The following is a 20831-nucleotide window of genomic DNA, read 5'->3' on the forward strand; positions in this document are numbered from 1 at the left end:
CAACCATGCAACTGTCAAATACATTGAGAGGGACTAGTTTCAACTTTTGCTTATTCATTCCCTGTCCGGCTGATGTTGGTAATCTCCCATTAGCTCAGGTAAACTGTCTTAGTGGGTGTACCCATCATGGCATTTCCTTTTCAAATTCCTAAGATTCTCAAAAGTCAACCTTAGCTAGTCTGTTTCTAGGGACTAATGAGTTGGTGTTTCTAAATAATGACATTTACATATTGAAGAATAATTGTTAAAAAATTATAATTCAATATTTTATATTTAAAGCTTGCTTGTTCTTTCTAAATAAATACAAATATTTCTTCCCAGGCATAACCCTGTTATCAAAACTTATCTGATTTGTCTCTGTGCATACTAGAATACAGTGAATTTGTTAATCACTTTTCTACTTTAGCTATTCATTTATTAAAACTATGTACTGTGATTTCTATTGTAACAGTTATCTCTAAAATTTCGGATTATTTTTAAAATACAGATAGTGTGATCTATGATGGAGTTTTTCATTTTTTTAAAGTTTCTTACTAAACAAATACTAGTTAAAGAATAAGCTATTTGTCCCAAAAATAATGTATGCTTTTTTCAACTGTAAAGCATTTAATTATTATTGTTCAGTTATTTTGTTTTATATGACATTTGTATTCTCTTAATTTAAATTTTATTTTTTCTACATGACAGACTAATGGGACCACATTGGAAACTGACAAGATGTTACACTGGTATTACTTGTGTTTTTCTTCCATAAATGTTCCTTTGAACTAGAGTCCTTTCTCAGTTCAATCTTTTCAGGATTCCACTGAAATTTTAGAATGATGATCTGAGCTCTGCGCTCCTGATAGTACCTGGACCTTCTTTCATTTCACCTGAACATATAGACAGGTGACCTTACCATTTTACTTTGCAGAGACTAGACTTTTGTCAGGTTATCTTAAAATTTAAAGCGCTGACCAGGCTTCCTTATTGTGGACTTTCAGTTCTAAGAGTTTACTTTTAAATATTGCTGCCCTTTCTTTATGCCTGTTTATCCAGTTATTCAAGGAGTGTTATGGAAAGAACTTTGTTTCATGAGTTAATAATTTTTAATCATAAAACATTACAAGGAGAATAAAAAGAGCTAAGCATCCCAGTATCCTACTTCTCAGATTTATTGACACCCATATTTCAGGTTTGATGATGATATGGTCTTGCTGCTTTCTGCTTGTATATTGTTCCCCAAAGCTACTCATCAGCAAATATCCAGAGGGTGTGAGACAAAGGAAGTGATAAACACTTCACCTCTGTCTTTCTCTAAGATAGAAATCATGCATGATATACATACCATTTTTACACTGTTTAAAGTGTTTCTTGTGTATTGTCTAGTTTTATGATTATTCTTAGCTAAAAGTTTGATCAATATAATCTATTTTATTATCATTATATTTCTCCTAGTATTACTCATAAATATTTTTGTAAAAGTTTAAATTATTTCTTCTGGAAAAATATGGTAGATTTCAAAAATCAAAATAGCTAGGAGTATAAATATTCTCTATTGGCTATTCAAAGAAAAGAAAGAATACTTAATTCTTCACATTTTCATTGTTAAATTGTGTGTTTTATCAATCTAAGTTGCTATCTATGAGGATATGTTTTAGACTTAACATATTACCCCTTTTGAATCAGGAAACTATATGCAATATCTTACTGGCACAAAGTTGTATTACAGAAAGACACCAGTACTTCCAAAACACAGATGATAAAGTTATTGTAGCAGAGAGGAGTGTCAATAAGCAATTTTACATATCTGTAACCAATGGATCTTTTATAAAGGGACTACAAATGAACATTATAGAATGATATTTTAAACCATGCTTTAAAAATACATATAAATAAACAAAGAATGAAAACTGTTTCTTGTAGATGGACACTATGAAGTAGGCCCACACTAGTTCAGAACTGAGTATATTAAAAGGTTTTTTTTTGTTTTGTTTTTTTTTTTTATTTAGGGGTAGATTCAGAGATCACAGTCCTCTGCATGAGTGGGGAACAGGCACCGAATCAAGTAGCAGAGACAAAGAGACCATACAAACTTTACATCTACATTTATGGTACAAGAGGCCACGTCCTAATAATCTGATCTTTTGGGAATTCATGGACTATGGGCTGACAGCTAGCATTGCCATTGGACTGACTTAGGCCCTCTGAAGGTAGTACAGCTTGTTTTTTTGTGGGGCCCCTAACAAAGGGACCAGGATCTGTCCCTGGTGCATGAACAGGTTCTTTGGAACCTATTCCTTATAGTGACATTTCTTGCCCAATTTCTTGATGCAAGAATGTGGAGTGTTGTCCTGCCTCAGCTTGATATGCCATGCTTTGATGACTCCCAGGTGAGAATTTACCTCTTCAGAATGAAGATGGAGGAGGAGTGGATGGTGGAGGGTTGTAGGAGGGCAGTGAAAGGAGAGAACAGGAGAGGAAGGAGGGGAAACTGTTGCTATGCAAAATAAATTTAAAAACACTAATGACAAGAGTTAAAAGTGAGTATGAAAAAGATAAATGGGTCGTTGAACAGTTGATAACTTAATACTTAAACAAGAGAAAGGCAAATACTAAAGATTGTCTTAGTACCTAGAAGAATTATAAATAATAATATAATTTAATATAAATATATTTATAACAGCTGAAAATTTTTGATTAATTTTACTATAAAAATTCTTTAAATGATTGAGGAGATAGCTTTCCTAACTAAATATCTTAGTTTTTTTGTTTCTTGTCACAGTGGTATAACATCTGAAAAACAAACTTTAGTGAAACAGGCTTTTTCCTTCCCAGTTGTAGATTATGGTGAGTTAACACATGTATTGTAGAAGGAGCTGCCGGCCTGCTTCCTGCCACCCAGCTCCCTGCCGCCTGGCTAGCTCATTTGGTAGAGCATAAGACTCTAAATCTCAGGGTTGTGGGTTCGAGCCTCATGTTGGGTACCATTTGTAGTAGGAGCAGCAGGCCGCTTCCTGCCAGCCAGCTCCCGGCCACCTGGCTAGCTTATGCCCGGAAATAACAACACACAAATTGTATTCATTTAAACACTGCCTGGCCTATTATATCTAGCCTCTTCTTGGCTAACTCTCATATCTTGATTAACCCATTTCTATTAATGTGTGTAGCATTAGGAGGTGGTGGCTTACTGGGAAGATTCTAACATACGTCCATCTTGGGCCAGAGCTTCATCGTATCTGCCCTAGAGAGGAGAGGCATGGCGATTGCGTAACTTCCCTTCTTCCCAGCATTCTGTTCTCTTTAATCCGCCTACCTAATTTTCTGTCCTTTCAACGGCCAAGGCAGTCTATTTATTAACCAGTGAGAGTAATAGATTGAAAATGACCTTCCCACATCAATGTATTAGGAGCTGGAACCAGCCGGTTACATTACATTCACAGTCAGATACCAGAGAATAGTAAAAGCATACTAATGCTCAGCTTGTTTTCTCTGTTTCATACAGATGTGGGTACCTTTTCCAGGGAATGGTCCCTTGTCTTCTGAGAGTAATAAAGTAATCAAGATAATCCCTCAGAAGCATGCCAAGCATTATATCTCTCAGGTGTCAAGATTCTGTTATCATTACCACTCTCGTATCACAGAAGTATTTTATTATTACCCAATATAAATGTATATCAAAACAAAAGGATATAGAAGCTAGAATGATGGCTCAGTGTCTAACAGAAACTGATACTCTTTCCAGCACCCACATAATAGCTCATAACAATCTGTAACTCCAGTTTCATGTGACTATGTTGAATTTTCTTTTCTGCATTCTGTGAATAGCAAACATGCACATGGTTCATAGACATGAATGTGGCAAAATAGCCATGCACATAAAACTTAAATATTTTTAATTAAAAAAGCAAAACATTTATATTTTGACATAAGTATAATTTTAAGACCAAATTTAAAAAGTAAACTGTTCTATAGATAGACTGCTGAATTAAATCTTAATATTAACTGTACTAGTTAGTTTTGTCAACTTGATATACACTAAAGTGAACTGGAAGGAACAAGGTATAACTAAGGAATCGCCTCCATCAGATAGGCCTGTGCTGTAGCATTTTCTTGATTTCATTGACATAGATGAGCAAAGCCCATGGTAGGCCATGCCTGGACAGGTGAACTTGGGATGTGCAAGAAAGCCTACTAAACAAGACAGGGGAACAAACAAATAGGCAGTCTTTCTCCATGGCTTCCTTAGGCTCTTGCATTGAGTTCTTTCCTTGACTTCCCTGGATGACTATTACTTATAAGCTGAAATATACCCACTTAGAGCCTTATTGATTTTCTTCATGATGTTCACCAAAAACAATGGAAAAGCAATCTTTAACACTGACCAAATAAGAGATACACAGTGTTAATTTTTCTAAAAATATATAACCATGTTTTAAAAAAATATTCTTATCCTGACATAATCATAGGAACTGTATTTTAGTCAATTAAGGAAAGGATCATTAATGTTGAATAATAAGCTTTTATATTAAAATATAGATTTTGTTGTACTACTGATTTTCAAGCCTTTCCATTTAAGAACTCGACATAATAAAGGCTACGTTTTCTATAAAATTTCATTTTTCAAACTCTGGTGAAAGTCAAGGACAGATTCAACTAAATAATCAATGGCACTCATGAAATGAAAGTATTTGTAGGTGAGCCTGAGGAACCACATTTTTACCTATGTTTATGCACATTACATTTGGAAAATATCTGAAGGCATCTTTCCTACACATCATAGTACTAGTTATTTTAACTACTTTGGCATGTTAAATTAGATTGAGGAGTCATGCTGTTCTTAAGAGTTTCAGTTTGAAATCAAGCTCTATTATTGATAAGACACATGCCTGTAGGCAGCTTACTCTCTCTGACTCTTTTTTCTTGACTATAAAATAGGGTAATGCAAATGTCAAAATGTGTGTGATCATTTACTTGAATATCTAGAAAAAAACAGCCTAAAATAGAGTAGGTAGGGAACAAATGTTACATGAATTTGATCAATCAAACTGAATTCTATATTCACATTCAGTACAAATACTTGTACCATTAAGTAAGTTGTATCTTGGATTTTACTTTCTGGCTATATTTATCTCATTTAATTTTGTTTAAGTTACAAATTATAAAAAATTTACTACATCCTCCTCTCAAGACTTAAAATAAACAGTCCTTATTTGTTTGCTCACACCAGTTCTCATTAGTAAAGCTTGCTTAATGCACTTTATCCCATTCACACGACAGCATTTAAATTTGGAATTATTTGTTTGCTTACTTTTGTTTTTAGTATTTTTCTTAGCTATTAAAGAGTTCTATGTAGTTTGGTGTGTGTAGATGAACTAAAATGAAGGATAAATTTAGCTGTTAGACATGAAGTACTTTGTTCATGTTAGTGTCTGTGGAATTTATTATTGGCATAACTTGATGTCAAAGAAGATAAAAAGCACTTAGCATTTCACTGTCTTTCAACAGCCATTGTCCTTTAACAAGGCTTAGTTGGATATCAATATTAAATTATCATATCTCCACAATACAAGTAATTGAAAATTTTGAGTTCAGTTTGACTTTGATAATCATTAAAAGGTCCTTCTTATCAATTGCTTTATAAAGAATTCTTCACTAAGTGTTGTTTTCAAAAGCTTAATTTGTTCATCAAAGAAAATAACACAGAAGCATATAATCCTGTGTGGTACAGAAAATTTTATTATCAATTGTATGTTAATTATTAATACATGAAGGAAAGGAATAGATATACTCCCTTGTTACTTGGAAAGACCACTTTCTATTATTCACTAAGTAGATAATCTATGTTGGGCAATTTGCCTAATCTTTATAACAATGTTGCATTAAGAGAAATAAGAACAGAATTTCAGAAGAGGTAAGGTTATAATTGCTGTTTGTCTGTTTGCTTAATTATTTATCATGAAAGTTTCCCAAATCCCTGTTTCCACAAATTAATATATTGACTGATTTAGAAACTGATAATGTTTAATTTTGGTGTTTCCAATTCTATTTTTTCAAAAAAAAAAAAAAAAAACAACAACTTTATTGGCAGATCCTACCTCCTCTAAGGAGAATGGAGCCGCATAACATTTTGCTGTATAAGCTAAACTCTCAACTACTTAAACATCTCAGTAGGTACATAAAAGACCTTTGGGCTCTGAGGAAGCATCTCTCATAAATCATCTGCTTAGTCATTGCAGGAAGCATTCCTCAGCATGCTAAATTGTGCTGTTTTCTAATCAGGAGAGTAGGTCAGACCCAAATGGTAATTCCCTCAATGTAACACTCAAAGAAAAGAAAAGTACATCAACAAATCACTCCAAAGCCAGCCTGCCAACAAAATAAACAGTAACTGTGTGATCCTAGTAACTGTGTGACCTAGTTAGCAGCAGAAACTTATTTTGTCTCAGTGTACCTACCATTCTGCCATCAGCTGCTGTCCACCATGTCCTGAGGCTAGTTTTCAACCATGTATGTGTAAACATCAAAAGTTCCACCCCATTTTAGCTTATACCCAACAATTAATCTCTCTAAACGCTGCCACACAAAGTTATCAGTTTCCCTAAACAAATTTGTAACTTGCTTGAACTTGGTCTTTCATGGTTTCTCAGACAGTAACAGTAACTTTTAGGCCAAATACCTACATTTGGCTTATATAGATGTATATGGGTTAAAAGAGTGCAAGAACCATGGATTCTTAGTGTTTCTTTTCTTAATATTTTTAATTGATTTTATTGAGCTATACATTTTTCTTTGTTTCCCTCTCTTCCTTCCAATTGCCCTTCTACCCTCTCCCATGGCCCCCATGCTCTCAATTTACTCAGGAGATCTTGACGTGTTCCTCTTCCCATGTAGATTATATCCATATAGGTCTCTCTTAGGGTCCTAGTTGTTGTCTAGGTTCTCTGGAATTGTGAATTGTAGGCTGTTTTTTTGTTGTTGTTGTTTGTTTTATGTTTAAAAACCACTTATGAGGGAGTACATATGATATTTGTCTTTCTGGGTCTGATATTTGTCTTACTTCACTCAATAAGATATTTTCTAGATCCATCCATTTGTCTGCAAATTTCAAGATGTCATTATTTTTGCTGCTGTGTGATCCTCCATTATGGAAGTGTACCATATTTTCTTTATCCATTCTTTGATTGAGGGGCATTTAGGTTGTTTCCAGGAACTGGCTATGACAAACAATACTGCTATGAATTGAGCATATCCCTTCTGGTATGATTGAGCAACCTTTGGGTATATGCCCAAAAGTGGTACTGCTGTGGTTTGAGGAAGGTTGTGTCCTAATTTTCTGAGAAATCACCATACTGACAAAACTGCCACCTACAGAACAGGAAATGATCTTCAACAACCCCACATCAGACAGAGTAGGCCGATCTCCAAATATATACAAAGAACTCAAGAAACTTGTCATTAAAATTACAATAAAAATGGAGTACAGGCCTAAACAGAAGGCTCTCAACAGAAGAATCTAAAATGTCTGAAAGATACTTAAGGAAATGCTCAACATTCTTAGCCATCAGATAAATGCAAATCAAAATAACTCTGAGATTCCATCTTACACCTGTAAGAATGGCAAAGTTCAAAGACACTGATGACAATTTATGGTGGAGAGGATGTGGGGTAAATGGAAAGCTCCCCCATTGCTGTGGGAATACAAACTTGTACAGCTCCTCCTGTTTCTAAAACTACAAGTTGCCCATCAGCTGTTCATCACTGGAACTGCCTCCACCTTCAAGCTTACTTGCATTGGCAATGTAACTTTCTACATGGGGACTGGGGTTGCTCACATACAGGTCCTGTGACCTTTCTCTGAGTTGTTACCTAATGACTTTTTAACTTGCCTGTCTCATCTCTTTTGATCCTTAATCTCCTCATCTCCCTCCAATTTACAGCGACTCTATAACTCTCTTCACAGTCACACACATACTTCTGTTCTTCTACTTTAGCTCTGCCATGTTTTCCATACTTGTTTGGTTTTTGTAGGCAGAATGTTTCTATGTGACCCTGCTGTCCTGGAACTCACTTTGTAGGCCAGATTGATGTGAAACTCACAAAGATCTGCCCGACTCTCTCTCCCAAGTGCTGGGATTTAAGGTAAAAGCCACTACCACAGAGCTGTTCTTTCGTACTTTAATAAGGGTTGTAATCTATAAAAATGGGCCATTACATATCACTGCATAATCACTGAAATAATTCTTATTGTGAATAATTTTCTCTGGGAAAATACAGTAGCCTAAACAGCTATCTTTCATGTGTTCTTGTCACTTATCAGAGTACAAATTCAACCTGGAACTTTCAAATGAAATAAAATCTCTATACCCATGTCAGCAAAGGATAAAAAGTAATGATTGGCAAACCTACAAGAGATAATAGAACTATAGCATGTATCTATCCACTCCTAAAAGCTCTCATTTATTTGGTATAGTAATGTATATAATCAAGAAAAAGGAACTGTAAGTGTTAATATTCAGAGGTTGGAAATTAGAGATTTATGGATATATGTTTCCTGTCTCTGGTATCTGTAGGACTTTATGGCCATATTTATCTTTTTAATATCGTCAATAAAACCTAAACATAAAGTGACTCCATTAAAATAATATGACTTCACAACCATCAAAAATTCATTGAAATATTTTATAATATGTAGCATAGATCAACTGTTTATCAAAATAAAAGTCAGCAAAATAAGGAAAACAGATCACTAAATGAAAATAATTTATAAATCTATACTTTTGACACTCTTTAACTTAGTGGTATCTGGATAATTAATCTTTATAAAATCTCTCATTTCAAGTACTTACGCTAGGAGAAACAAATGCCCTGGAATTTTATTCAATGGCTTAACATCTACTTTAAAATATATTTTGTAATTTCTTTTGTATTGTGGTAAAACAAATGGCCAACAAATGTGGTAAAATAATAATTAAGATTATTAAATACAAAATTATTGGATAAACCAATATAAAAGAATATGAAGAACACTGATCAGATTTTAAATATAAGATTTAGAAACTCTTAGCCGGGCGGTGGTGGCGCACGCCTTTAATCCCAGCACTCGGGAGGCAGAGGCAGGCGGATCTCTGTGAGTTCGAGACCAGCCTGGTCTACAAGAGCTAGTTCCAGGACAGGCTCCAAAACCACAGAGAAACCCTGTCTCGAAAAACCAAAAAAAAAAAAAATAAGATTTAGAAACTCTTGAGGTGAGTGTTGTAGAGATAGTTCAGAGCTAAGAGCACTGGCTGCTCTTACAGAGGATTCAAGTTTGATTCCTCGTACCCATACAGTGATTTACAGTCACCTATAACTTCTGTTCCAGGAGACTTGATTTCATCTTCTGACAGGGACCAGATAAACATGTAGTGAATAGACATACATGTAGGCAAAACATTCATATAATAAATATAAAAAGGAAGATATTCAAAATTACACAAAGAAACTTTTAATAGCACCAATGCAATGATAAAGAAAGTCATGGAGTTTTGTGTAATTTATTTATTAATTAAATTAGCATGAACTACTATACTTCACTCTTGGTTCTTTATCCTCAAACTAGAGTTGAATAAGAATGAAAGAAGAAATGCCTCCCCCTTACTTCTCCTTTTCTCCTGTTTATCACCTCTCACCTACTCACTCTCCCCTTCCTCCTCTTCTTCCTTTCCTCTAATTCCTTCCATTGTTTTATGAGGAATGCAAATAGTCCTTTATTTATGATCTTTCCTTGAGCATCTATTGCATGCATATTCATTAACATAAATTCAAAAACACACATAATATGCACAGTTGGCAGTGTGTTATGCATAACTGAGGAAAGGAAGCATGAGTGATTAAATATATCCATCTAAAAGGACAAGGAAGAAATCAAGAGAACTTTTATAAGCTGCATGAAAGTCAACCATAATATGAAATGAACAGCATGTATAAAGACTTTGTTTCTATGTTCATATTTAGATATTCCAAATTTTTAGATAATCCTTCAGAGGATGAATGGACAAATAAATAGATAGTCAAAGACATTGATAATAGAGAGGTGAATATTTTTTTTCCAATTTCAAAGAAGAAAATAATGATGAGTCCAGTAAACTAAGCAAGTTCTTCTAGTCAGGAAAAATGAAATTATTATAAGCTTTACCTTACAATGAACGAAGTAGTTATAATACAGTAGGAAAGAAAGTGGATATGTTTCTGATCCAATAGACATAGAAAGTAAATTTAATAAATATTAGTACAGAAAATAGTATAATGTTTAGCATATAGATAAAAATATAATATTGCAAGTAATTGGCTATAGTACTTAATATACATTCACAGGCAAATTTCTGAGTCTTATAATGGTCAAAACCACATTTCTATAGTTACAGAAGTATCTACAGTATAAGCTTACTGGAAGCACCTTAGATATTTGGCATGCCTGTTATCATTCTAGTCTCATCTTTGTCCCTTTGCTAGTAATACTTTTACTTTCATTAATCATTAACTATTTAGATTATGCTGCATCATAATTGATTCTTGCTTATACTTTGCTGTGATGGTTTAGCTGTTTATTTTAAGTGTTTCTTAGTTGGTCTTCAGATCTGACTCATCACTCTGGTGCAGTTCCTGTAATATGATTTCTTATCTCTGAGAATTGAACTTTCAAATGGCACCTGCTCACTATGATGAATCTACTTCCTAAAAAGAGTAGGCCTAGTCTAATGCAACAAATATCAAATCTCAACAGAGAAACAGATGAAAATGAAGACTTTCTTAAGAAGGGAGACTAGACATTGCCTCTGTGTGACATGGTACATGAGACAAGTTAGAATAGCAAGAATAGACTCTTCTCCATAGTGAGAATGGCTGGAAAACACAAAAGTGACAGACAGCTGAAATGTGTAAAGAAACAAAAACAAAAGGTCGTAGGCAGTACAGTCTTCCAGCAGGAATAGAGAAAACTTTCATCAAGAAAGTGAGCCAGATGGCCACAGTGAATACAGCCTAACTGTCCAATCCACAAAAGAGGCCCATGATTCTTTTTTTGTGTGTGTGTGTGCTGTGTGTGTCTACATTAGTATCAGCACAAGTGTATGTGAGTGTATGTGGCTGTGAGTGCACAGAAACCAGGGAAGTCTTTGGATTCTCTGGAGTTAGAGTTATAAGAATTTCTGGGATGCCTTGCTTAATTATGGTGGTAATGGGCCAGACATCGCTGGCCCCATAATTATTCGGTAAGTACAATTAATCATTGAGCCATCTTTCTAACCTGCAATAAAAACTTCCTAATAAAGGAAATTTGTCAGGACAGCCTCCTACTTCCCAAGACCCACCCTCTATTCCGCTACTTTCCTATGCCACAAGATCTCTCCAGCCACCCATACACCTGGCAAACATCAAGACCTAGAGGTTATCCAATCTAAGGAGATGAAGAATGAAATTTAAGATAGTGCCATCTTTGCCAGCACCAGGCCAAAATCTTCCAGTGACTGAACTCATGATTTACTTTTCTTACATACTTAAAGTAAAACTTGTGATCTGTGACCTTTACAATAAAAATGAATTCTATTGGATGATAAATAGAGTTCAGGGCTAGGGTACAGAGGGGGATCTGTGGAAAGTATAAGAATAAATTTTCTTGGTGGATGACATAAGGTACATTGAGTGTCTTTCACAGGGATGTGCTCTATTCAATGCAGGATTAAGATTATCCTAAATAATTCTTAGGACAGTGGAAGAAATCATGTGGAGGCTGGATCTTAGTAAGATAGCAAAGAATAAGCATGTTTATTGACCATTTTTTATTCCAATATTCCAGGTAACTATGTATTATTCATTACCTTCCATTGAAGAAAATAGGCCCACATGATTTACAATCCTGAATACTCTAATGCTTAGTCTATATTGTGTTCAATATAAGACTGAATCTTCTGGTGAGGTTGCCTTTCTTCTTCAGACAGGTTTAAAATACATCAGATGTCAGGCCCCTGAAACTTCTACATCCAAGTAGTCTGGGATGTTTGGATCAAAGCATCACCCCAGCCCCTGGCACCCATCCTTGGAGTGCCAATGGATCAGAAATGGAGCAGTAAGTTCCATTTCAAACCCCCTCCCCTGGGAGTTGCCTTGGTCTGATTTCACCTCTGGGAAAGCCCACCAAGCAGTGATTCCTCCCCAAAGAGGGTCGGGATCATTCCCACAGGCTATTTAGGCTGCTGCCCAGAAAAGGAACAACAATAAAACAAGTCTCCTCGTTTTGCATGGTCTCCCCTGCTCTCTTTTTCTCACCATGGTTTCCAGGAGTAATACATTAAACAAGGGTATCTTTTATTCAGTTTAATATGATCTGACTGGAATTATTTGCATTGGTGGAGAGGCTCGTCTTAAGAAATATTCCTAACATCAATATCTGGACATCAATGATAAGCTCATCACCCCTGAATAAGTATGCTAAAACTTGATCACTGGCATGTTAGGTTTTAGCAATATTCAAAGATGAGGACCTTGGAAGGTAGCAGTTGTAACTAGTACCCTTGAAAAAAAGCCATAAAATAGTGCTTCTTCCCCATTCCTTCATGTTCAGAATACTAGACATTGCCCTCTGTAAATTCCTAAAAACGAGTCTTTATCAGACATTGAACTTTCATTGTCTTAATCATGAAACTCCTTAACCTCCAGTACTGTGAAAAGTAAATTACTTGTGTCTGTAATTTATCCAGTTTATAGTATTTTTATTGTAACCTTAATGGACTAAGGCTCTCAGGAAGGAAATAAAAGCATTACTTCTGCTGATAGAGGCACAGGGAGATGAGGCTTATGTGTGTAGCTAACCACGACTGCTAATACTTCACATTAACTTGTAAATTATTTTGCAGCATTCCCTCTATTGTGTGGGTCAATTTTCAGACTCTGTGTAAAAGGTCTTACAATGGACAGCAAGAAGCAAACTCCAACTATTGGAGGCTAAAAGATTTTATATCTCAACTGGCATGCAAAATGACTCAAATCAAATTATTCTTTCTGTTTCCTCATCCATGATCATCACTCTCACTAGTCATTGTCATAGACCAGATTATTTGTTTAAGTATGCAAAGATGTGATACATTTGTTTATGTTGGAGAATAATTGTTTACCTAAAATATGCTGCTTTTCTTGATGCTGCATTTATTTAACTTTCTAAGGATTGTTGCTGTTTTACTTGGCCAGCCTAAGACTCCTGATTGGTCAAATAAAAAGCTGAAAGGCTAGTTAGTTATACAAGAGGAATTGTTAGGGCTAGTGAGAGGAGAAAAAGGGGAGCCAGCCTGCCAGCCAAGGGATTAACCTGCCAAGTGCAACCTGTCAGACACTGAGGAAGCAGGGAAGCAGGATGGACTGTATGTAGATGGGGCAAACAAGCCTCAGGGCAGCACATGGATTAATAGAAATTGGTTAATTTATATTAAAAAAAATAGCTAGAAACAAGCCTAATATAAGGCAATATTCATAATTAGTAATAAGTCCCTGTGTTATGATTTAGGAGCTGGCAGCCCAAGAAGACTACCTATAAGCTGTTTTTGCTCACATAAGGTAGAAGGAAATAAGAGACACAAAAGGAAGTTAAGATTGCCATCATTCCAATGAGTCCTCATTGAATCAACACAGAAACATGGGAATGACTTCAGAGAAAAAAAAATCTAGTAATTTTAGCTGAACTCAAATCTTCACATTGAATTTGTAGTTTGATATATTTACTTGAAATTTTATATAGCATAGAAAGTCATGAAATTGTCACCTAATATTTCTTTCATTATTGTCACCAAGTATATTCAATATTTTAGGAAAATCTACTTTGAATGAGAGAAAACAGTGAATGTAGATAACTATAGCTCCTAATCAATTACAAATTAAGTGATAGTAGCATGATTATGGTAGATTCAATAACCTTATACCTGTGAGCTATTCTTGAGGGAAAAGAATAGCAGTCCTCTCCTTTCAAATAAATCTGCAAGATTCATGAGAAAGTTATTTTTTGAGATCAAATGTACATAATCATTGGAAATAAATTAAACAGGGATGAGGAAGAAAAAATATGAAACATAGACAGAAAACAAGTGACAGAAAAAAATCATAAACCAACATGAGGTTCTGGGATATTCTGGATTAGATGTCACAGTTTTGTAACACTGCATGCACCATAGGGTACAGCAACAGTTGAATTTGGAGTTAGGGTGTGGACTAAGTGAGAAAAAGCTATAATGTATCAAATCTAGAAGTTTAGACTTTATTACACAGGTGATAGAGAGGGTTAGTTATAAATCTTTAATATACCTATATCTATGTATCTATCTATGTATCTATGTATGTATGTATCTATCTATGTATCTATGTATCTATGTATGTATGTATGTATGTATCTATCTATCATCTATCTATCTATCTATCTATGCGCTAACATACTACATCAACCCCTTAATCAACGTGTGCCTCACAAAACTTACTTTCAGTTTTTTCTCATTTATTCATTGTTTCTTGTTAGAATACCTAAGGGCTTCAAGACACACATAAGGGGAAAAGTTGTAGCAGTGTTCTATATCCATGAAGATTATTTGGGAAGAAATACCAGCAGATAGTTTATTGACACTCATAGTTATTCTAATCTCTAGTATATATTTTTAGACAATTTGAGACAATGGAGTGCTGTGTTTGACTTACACAAAGATTATCCTTGAAAACACATTTAGAGTAGTCCAATGTTTTCTATCTGTAAATATTGTAGAATATTTTATTCTCAGTTGAAAAGCAGTGCCAATCAAGCTAATGTGACTGAGACATGGATTAAGTACCATTATTTCACATATAACTTCAAGTTAATTTAATTTCCTCAGAATCTATTAAGAAAATGACCCTTCTTCCACCTACTACCAACAAAGAAATGAACCGAAAAATATTGTCTTTATTCTCTTAGTGCTATGAATAAAAAACAGGATATGTACCTGTCATACAAAATAAAAAACAAAAAACAAAACATCATTTTGAGATCTCTATGTTCATATTGTTACGAACTCTCCACATTTCAGAGCCAGGTACACCACAATCCTGCACTTTAGCAACTCAGTGCCTGCAGCCACATCATTACCAGCCACCAAATGTGGCACATTTCCACTGTTGTCATAAGTTATATACCCTTCATAAGGCCCATGCCATCATAGCCTTCCTCTCTCTGTCTCTGTCTCTCTGTGTGTGTCTATATATCTGTCTGTCTGTCTGTCTTTTTCTTTTTATCTCTCTTCACCTCTATTTTCTTCTCCCTTTAGTCCTCCCTCAGAGGCACCGTTTCATTTTCTACCCATTCAATAAATCTCTTGTAGTAATATCTGTTGTATGGTGTGATCTTTGTTTCATTCCTTGGACCTCAGATAGCCATGGAATCTGAATATTGGTTTTTTAATTCTGACAAGTTTTCTTGTTGCCTGCATTGTTCTCTGGGAGTCTGAGTCACACTGGAATCCTATCCACCAGCTCAACCTAGAACAGATCCATCATCAGGCCAACATATGTTGCGGGAGGTCCTTCCGCTCCTCCAGCCAATAGCCGCTGAGATACCAGCCCATTGGGGCATGGTCTCACTCTTTAAAAAAAAGCTGCCACTTCCCTCCTCACTCTCTCTTTGCTTCCTGCTCCATTTCCAGCTACTAGACTCCTTTCTGATTGTGCAGAGGGCTGTTGTCTGGGACGATGATCTGTAAGTTTTTTCCCCTTTAAATAAATACCACCCTATTAATCATAATTCCAAACTGGTGTGGGATTGTTTGTGATTTATGCCTTCATCACACATATGTCTTGGTTTTCCATCCATCACAGACAATTGGCGAGTGATCCCTGTTAGGTACTGTAATGCTTCCCTAAGTCTCTGATACTCTTGGAGGTGAACATATCCATTTCTAACCCTTTTACTTGAGTGAGTCAATTTTTTGTTTGTTTGTTTGGTTGGTTGGTTTTTACCATTTGGATTTCTTCAATAGCTGAAAAGCCCTGGTACCAGGTATAGAGTCTCATCAGGCTTTTAGCCCTTGATCTTCAAGGAGTGTGGTGACTATCCACTGAACAGCTTGTGTCTGTTTACTTCAGTCCTCCATGACTCCTGGGACATCTTCAACTATAGGCATTGAACTTTCCTCTCTTCCTTACCCATTGGAATTGTATTATCCATACAAAACCTCTACTCTTTATGGGTTCCAAATTTATTGGCGCACATAGTCAAATCTATCTTCAATATCTGTTAGATAATTAATCCAAATATGATGGACTAGTGGCACCCTAGATTCCAATATTATCCAGGACCAAACCCTGTTTGATTTTCTATTGTCTCCCCTCACACACTGTCTTCTCTTTACATTACCATACATGGATCTTTAACTTTATTGAAAAATGTTTAAGTCCAAGCCAGAGTTAGCAGGACATAGAGGAAATAGAGGAGTAGACCAGCCACAGAAGGGACATACCAGACATTCATCCTTTGCTGACTGCCTCATCTCTCTGTTCTTCCCTGCAGCATCTTCTAAAAATCAAGCTGCTGTAAGGATCATTTATTTTTACTGATTTCTCCTACCCACAAAATTAGATTTATAATCCTAAAGTCTGATTCTTTAGCTGTTGTTTCCCTCTAATTGATCTCTAACCATTTTTCTCTGTTCTTTCTGGGTTCTAGCTTGATATATCCTCCTTTTGACATGTGCTTCTATGGCTCCTGCCGCCTTGCTAAACCTCTGGCCTCCTACACTGTAGAAGCAGGAGCGGTGGGGCTGTGTCCCCGGCACCCAGCTGCCCGCACGGCCAGCTTTACCTGAAATAATTACATGGAAACTGTATTCTTTTAAACACCGCTTGGCCCATTAGTTCCAGCCTTTTCTCGGCTAACTCTCTCATCCAGACTAGCCCATTTCTTATAATCTATGTAGCCCACGAGCTGGCTTACCAGGAATGATCTTAACCTGCGTCTGCCTGGAATGGGAGAATCATGGTGACTCCCTGACTCAGCTTCTTTCTCCAAGCATTCTGTTCTGTTTACTCCTCCCACCTATGTTTTAACCTATGAGGGCCAAGCAGTTTCTTTATTGCTTAACCAATGAAATCAACAGATTGATATATGACACTCCCACATCACTACCCCTAGGTGGATATCTTTCTTCTTGCTTCCTCCACTCTCTGACCTCCCATATAAGCTGAAATCACAACTGTGGCAGTTGAGGACTCTTTCCTTTGCTCCTTCCCTTTTCTTAGAGCTACCTGCTCCACTTTTCTTTGTTCCTTCCTAGGCCTATACTTTGTAAATTTTCTTGCTTCCTCTTAGAAGCTGCCTGCTAAGTCCTGCAACTTTTCTATATCGGCTTGGCTTCTATGAGCTTAGAACCATGCCTCAGGTGGAGTTTTCTCTTGTTCCTCCATGTTCCATACCCATTCCTCTCCTTGTCTATGTCATATGTGTCTTCTGGACAGTGGAGCTTACTACACCCTTGGTGCCCAACACATGTACAACTTTCTCTTACAGCTCTGTATTGCTATGCTCGCATGGGTATCTCTAACAAAGACACTTACTGTCTCATTTTACCCTGTAGTACTACTATGCTGTTTTTCATTTCAGACTGCAATTCCCCAGCTTCAGGTCTCAGCTCACTCTTGGAGCTTTTAAAAACATCCCTGAACAATGTTTCATTTTGTGTTACTACATGTACTCAGAATGTATTACTACACTTTAGCCCCAGTGACCAAAATATGGTGTACTTGATTTCCAAAATTCTCTCAGATGGTAACAACATTTATTCAAAACCAAGCAAAGGATGGCCAAGTCTCTTATCTCTTATCTCTCACTCTTAAAAATCTTTCATCTCTATGATTTCTCTTTGCTCTGCTCTTAAAAATTATGTTAAGATTATGCTGTGAACTCTGTCTCAATATTTGCAAATCCATTGGTTATCATTTAAAATCTATAAAATATGTAACAAAATTTTGGCTTTAAACTTATAACAAAAGACATAATTAAAAATATAAGGATAGGTACATATATGGGATTCAACTCTTATCTAGAATTTAATGTATATGCAGGTTAGATCCAAGTCTCTCTCTGTGTGCATGTGACTTGGTTTCAACGTATGTGTATGTGTGTGTAACTTGGATTCAACTCTAATTTAAAATTAATATATCTACTAGGAAAACATGTTTTAAATAGTAACCATGTGATACTCCTTTGTCTTGGATGATAATTTTATCAAGATATAAATAGCCATCAAACAATGATGAGGCTTGCCTTTAATCTCAGTTCAGCACTTGGGATGAAGAGGCAGGAGAATCTCTGTGAGTTTGAGGTCAACCTGGTCTACAAAGAAAGTTCCAGGACAGCTAGGGCTACACAGAGAAACCCTTTCTTGAAAAATCAAAAAGAGAAAGAATGAAAGAAAAAAGAAATGTAAGCAGTCACAAGACTGGCAGTCATCCTTACTAAGGTTCAGGAGTATGTGGCATGCAACTTAACTACTGCCCTTAAGATAGCCACATGACATAGAACAACTGTAAAACTTTAGTCCTAACAAGCACTCTGTTTATCATTAGACCACATTTTAGACTAAGGAACCAATAACAAATCTCTAAAATATTTTGGATTGGTATGGATTTTTGTATGACAAAAATCAAGGTTATATTTGCTTAAAAATATTATGTATGTTATTCAGCTCTACTTTAGAATTTACTGTATATGATGATAAAAATTTAAGGCTATGTAGGTCTACTCAGATGAACAAAAACTGGTTTAACATTAACTACTAACTTTTTGCAAACTGTTCAACAGCAAGCCACTAGAAAATTTGCAGAAGTAACAACAAGCATATGTGTTTGATAAATAAGGCATATTTGATAATCAAGAATTATAAAGTCTTAAAGTCTACATATATTTACAGTAATATTTATCTAGCTTCTTTGACTTGATCACTTTAAGCTTTAGCTATTTGAACAAACTAAACCATAAAAAAACTACAATATTCTATAATGGTGCACTATAAAATGACCAGGAAAATTGACAGAGGTGTAGTTTTCCTGTGCCTGCTAGCTGCTCCTGAATATATTAACAATAATTATAAATGCTTGGTCAATAGCCCAGGCTTGTTACTATCTTAATCTTACATTGTCAATTCACCCTTGATTTTATCTACTCTATGCCAAGTAGGTCATGACTTGTTACCTCATTTCCTACACATCCTGCTTCTTCTGCATCTGCTGGTGTCTATATGGTGTCTGCAGGTGTCTTCTTCTACATCTGCTCTGTGTTATTCCTCCCATCATTCTGTTTGACTGTGCTGCCAACTTTATCTTGTTGAGCTTTTGGCAAGTCAGCTTTTTTATGAAACAAAATACAGCAACATATATTTACACAATATAAAGGAATATACCACATTTCCCCCCTTTTGTCTAATTATAACAAGATTTATCTACAACAAAGTAAAATTATGTACAACAAAAACAGGTATCAAGTAATTACAGTTACAACATCTAGTCAATTTCTATTTGGTAAAATTAGAGAAAATATTCTATTATCTATTTTATCTCTGTGACTCTAAAGATTTATACCTAATCTATCTTTTATCATAACTAAGAAAAACATTAACTATGAGTATCTAGTCTTCAGCTCCATCAAAGACCCCAGAAGTATGAAATGTTACCTAATGACAGGGACATCTGTCTGCCTGAAACTCAAACTTCTTCTGTAACATTAGGGCATCCATCTTTGGCCTATCAGCCTAGTATATCTGACAGGCATTACTGTGGAGCAAAGAATTTTCCAGGACTTTCTTACCTTGTCTTGGCAAAAACTGGCAATTGCTTTTTAGTCTGTTGTGCTGGTCCAGATTGGATTGTATATTGTCATTCATTGAGGTAAGAGGTTCTTTGCCCAAATGGCTAGATTTTGGCATTAAAAAAACAACTCCATATGGAGTTTTTAAAATTCTCATCATTTTGTATGAAGTAGATTAGTGCTCCCAAAAGCAAATGTGTCTTACCATCATGAAAAGTCTTAGGGTATTAAATATGTTAAATACCATGTTCTGTAGGTATTTGAAGTGATTGAAGACCATGGTTATATCTAAATATACCTGTTTATGACGTTTAAAACATACTTAACATGAGTATAATTTTGACTAGTTACATGACCATTACTTAGTATTTTAATTACATATTATTTTTAAATGAATTGCATAAACATAATAACACAAACAAAATTAGAAATCTAAGTAAAATATAACAAAATAAAATTTAAATTTGTATTAAATGGCAAAAAACATACCAATATAAAATATTGGGGTTTTTTTTGTTTAAAGTTTTTTTTTGTTTAAAGTTGATTTAATAACCTACCCTTTTATCCTGGAATTTCTGGAATCTAATCTCCTTTGTTTAGCTTTTCTTCTATCAGAACTAACATTTTGTAACTCACCCTTCTTAAATAATAATAAACATCCATAACCAATATTTTGGGAATGTAGGCATCATTATCTAGACTGCTTCCTGCTATTTGTGGATATTGGTAATCTTTGGGGAAACCTTGAGAAAAACAGGATAATTATTCCATCTTGACTGGAATAGTTTGTGAACATGACCATCTCAGTCAGAAGTTTTGAAGCTGTTTTGCATGCTGGATCAACTGAACCATCTGTTTTTATTGGTTTCTGATTTTCTTCTCTGAAAATACAGAAACTTTAAAGGTGGCATACATATCGTCATTATATAAATATAGACTGTGCATTCTACACAAGTCAATCAAAAATAATTTTGTGTGTGTCTGAGCAGGTAAAATATTCATCATGTGC

Source organism: Microtus oregoni, unplaced genomic scaffold (genome assembly GCF_018167655.1).
Source record: "Microtus oregoni isolate MIOR12 unplaced genomic scaffold, Mior012 000031F_ref0000149, whole genome shotgun sequence".
Lineage (NCBI taxonomy): Eukaryota > Metazoa > Chordata > Mammalia > Rodentia > Cricetidae > Microtus > Microtus oregoni.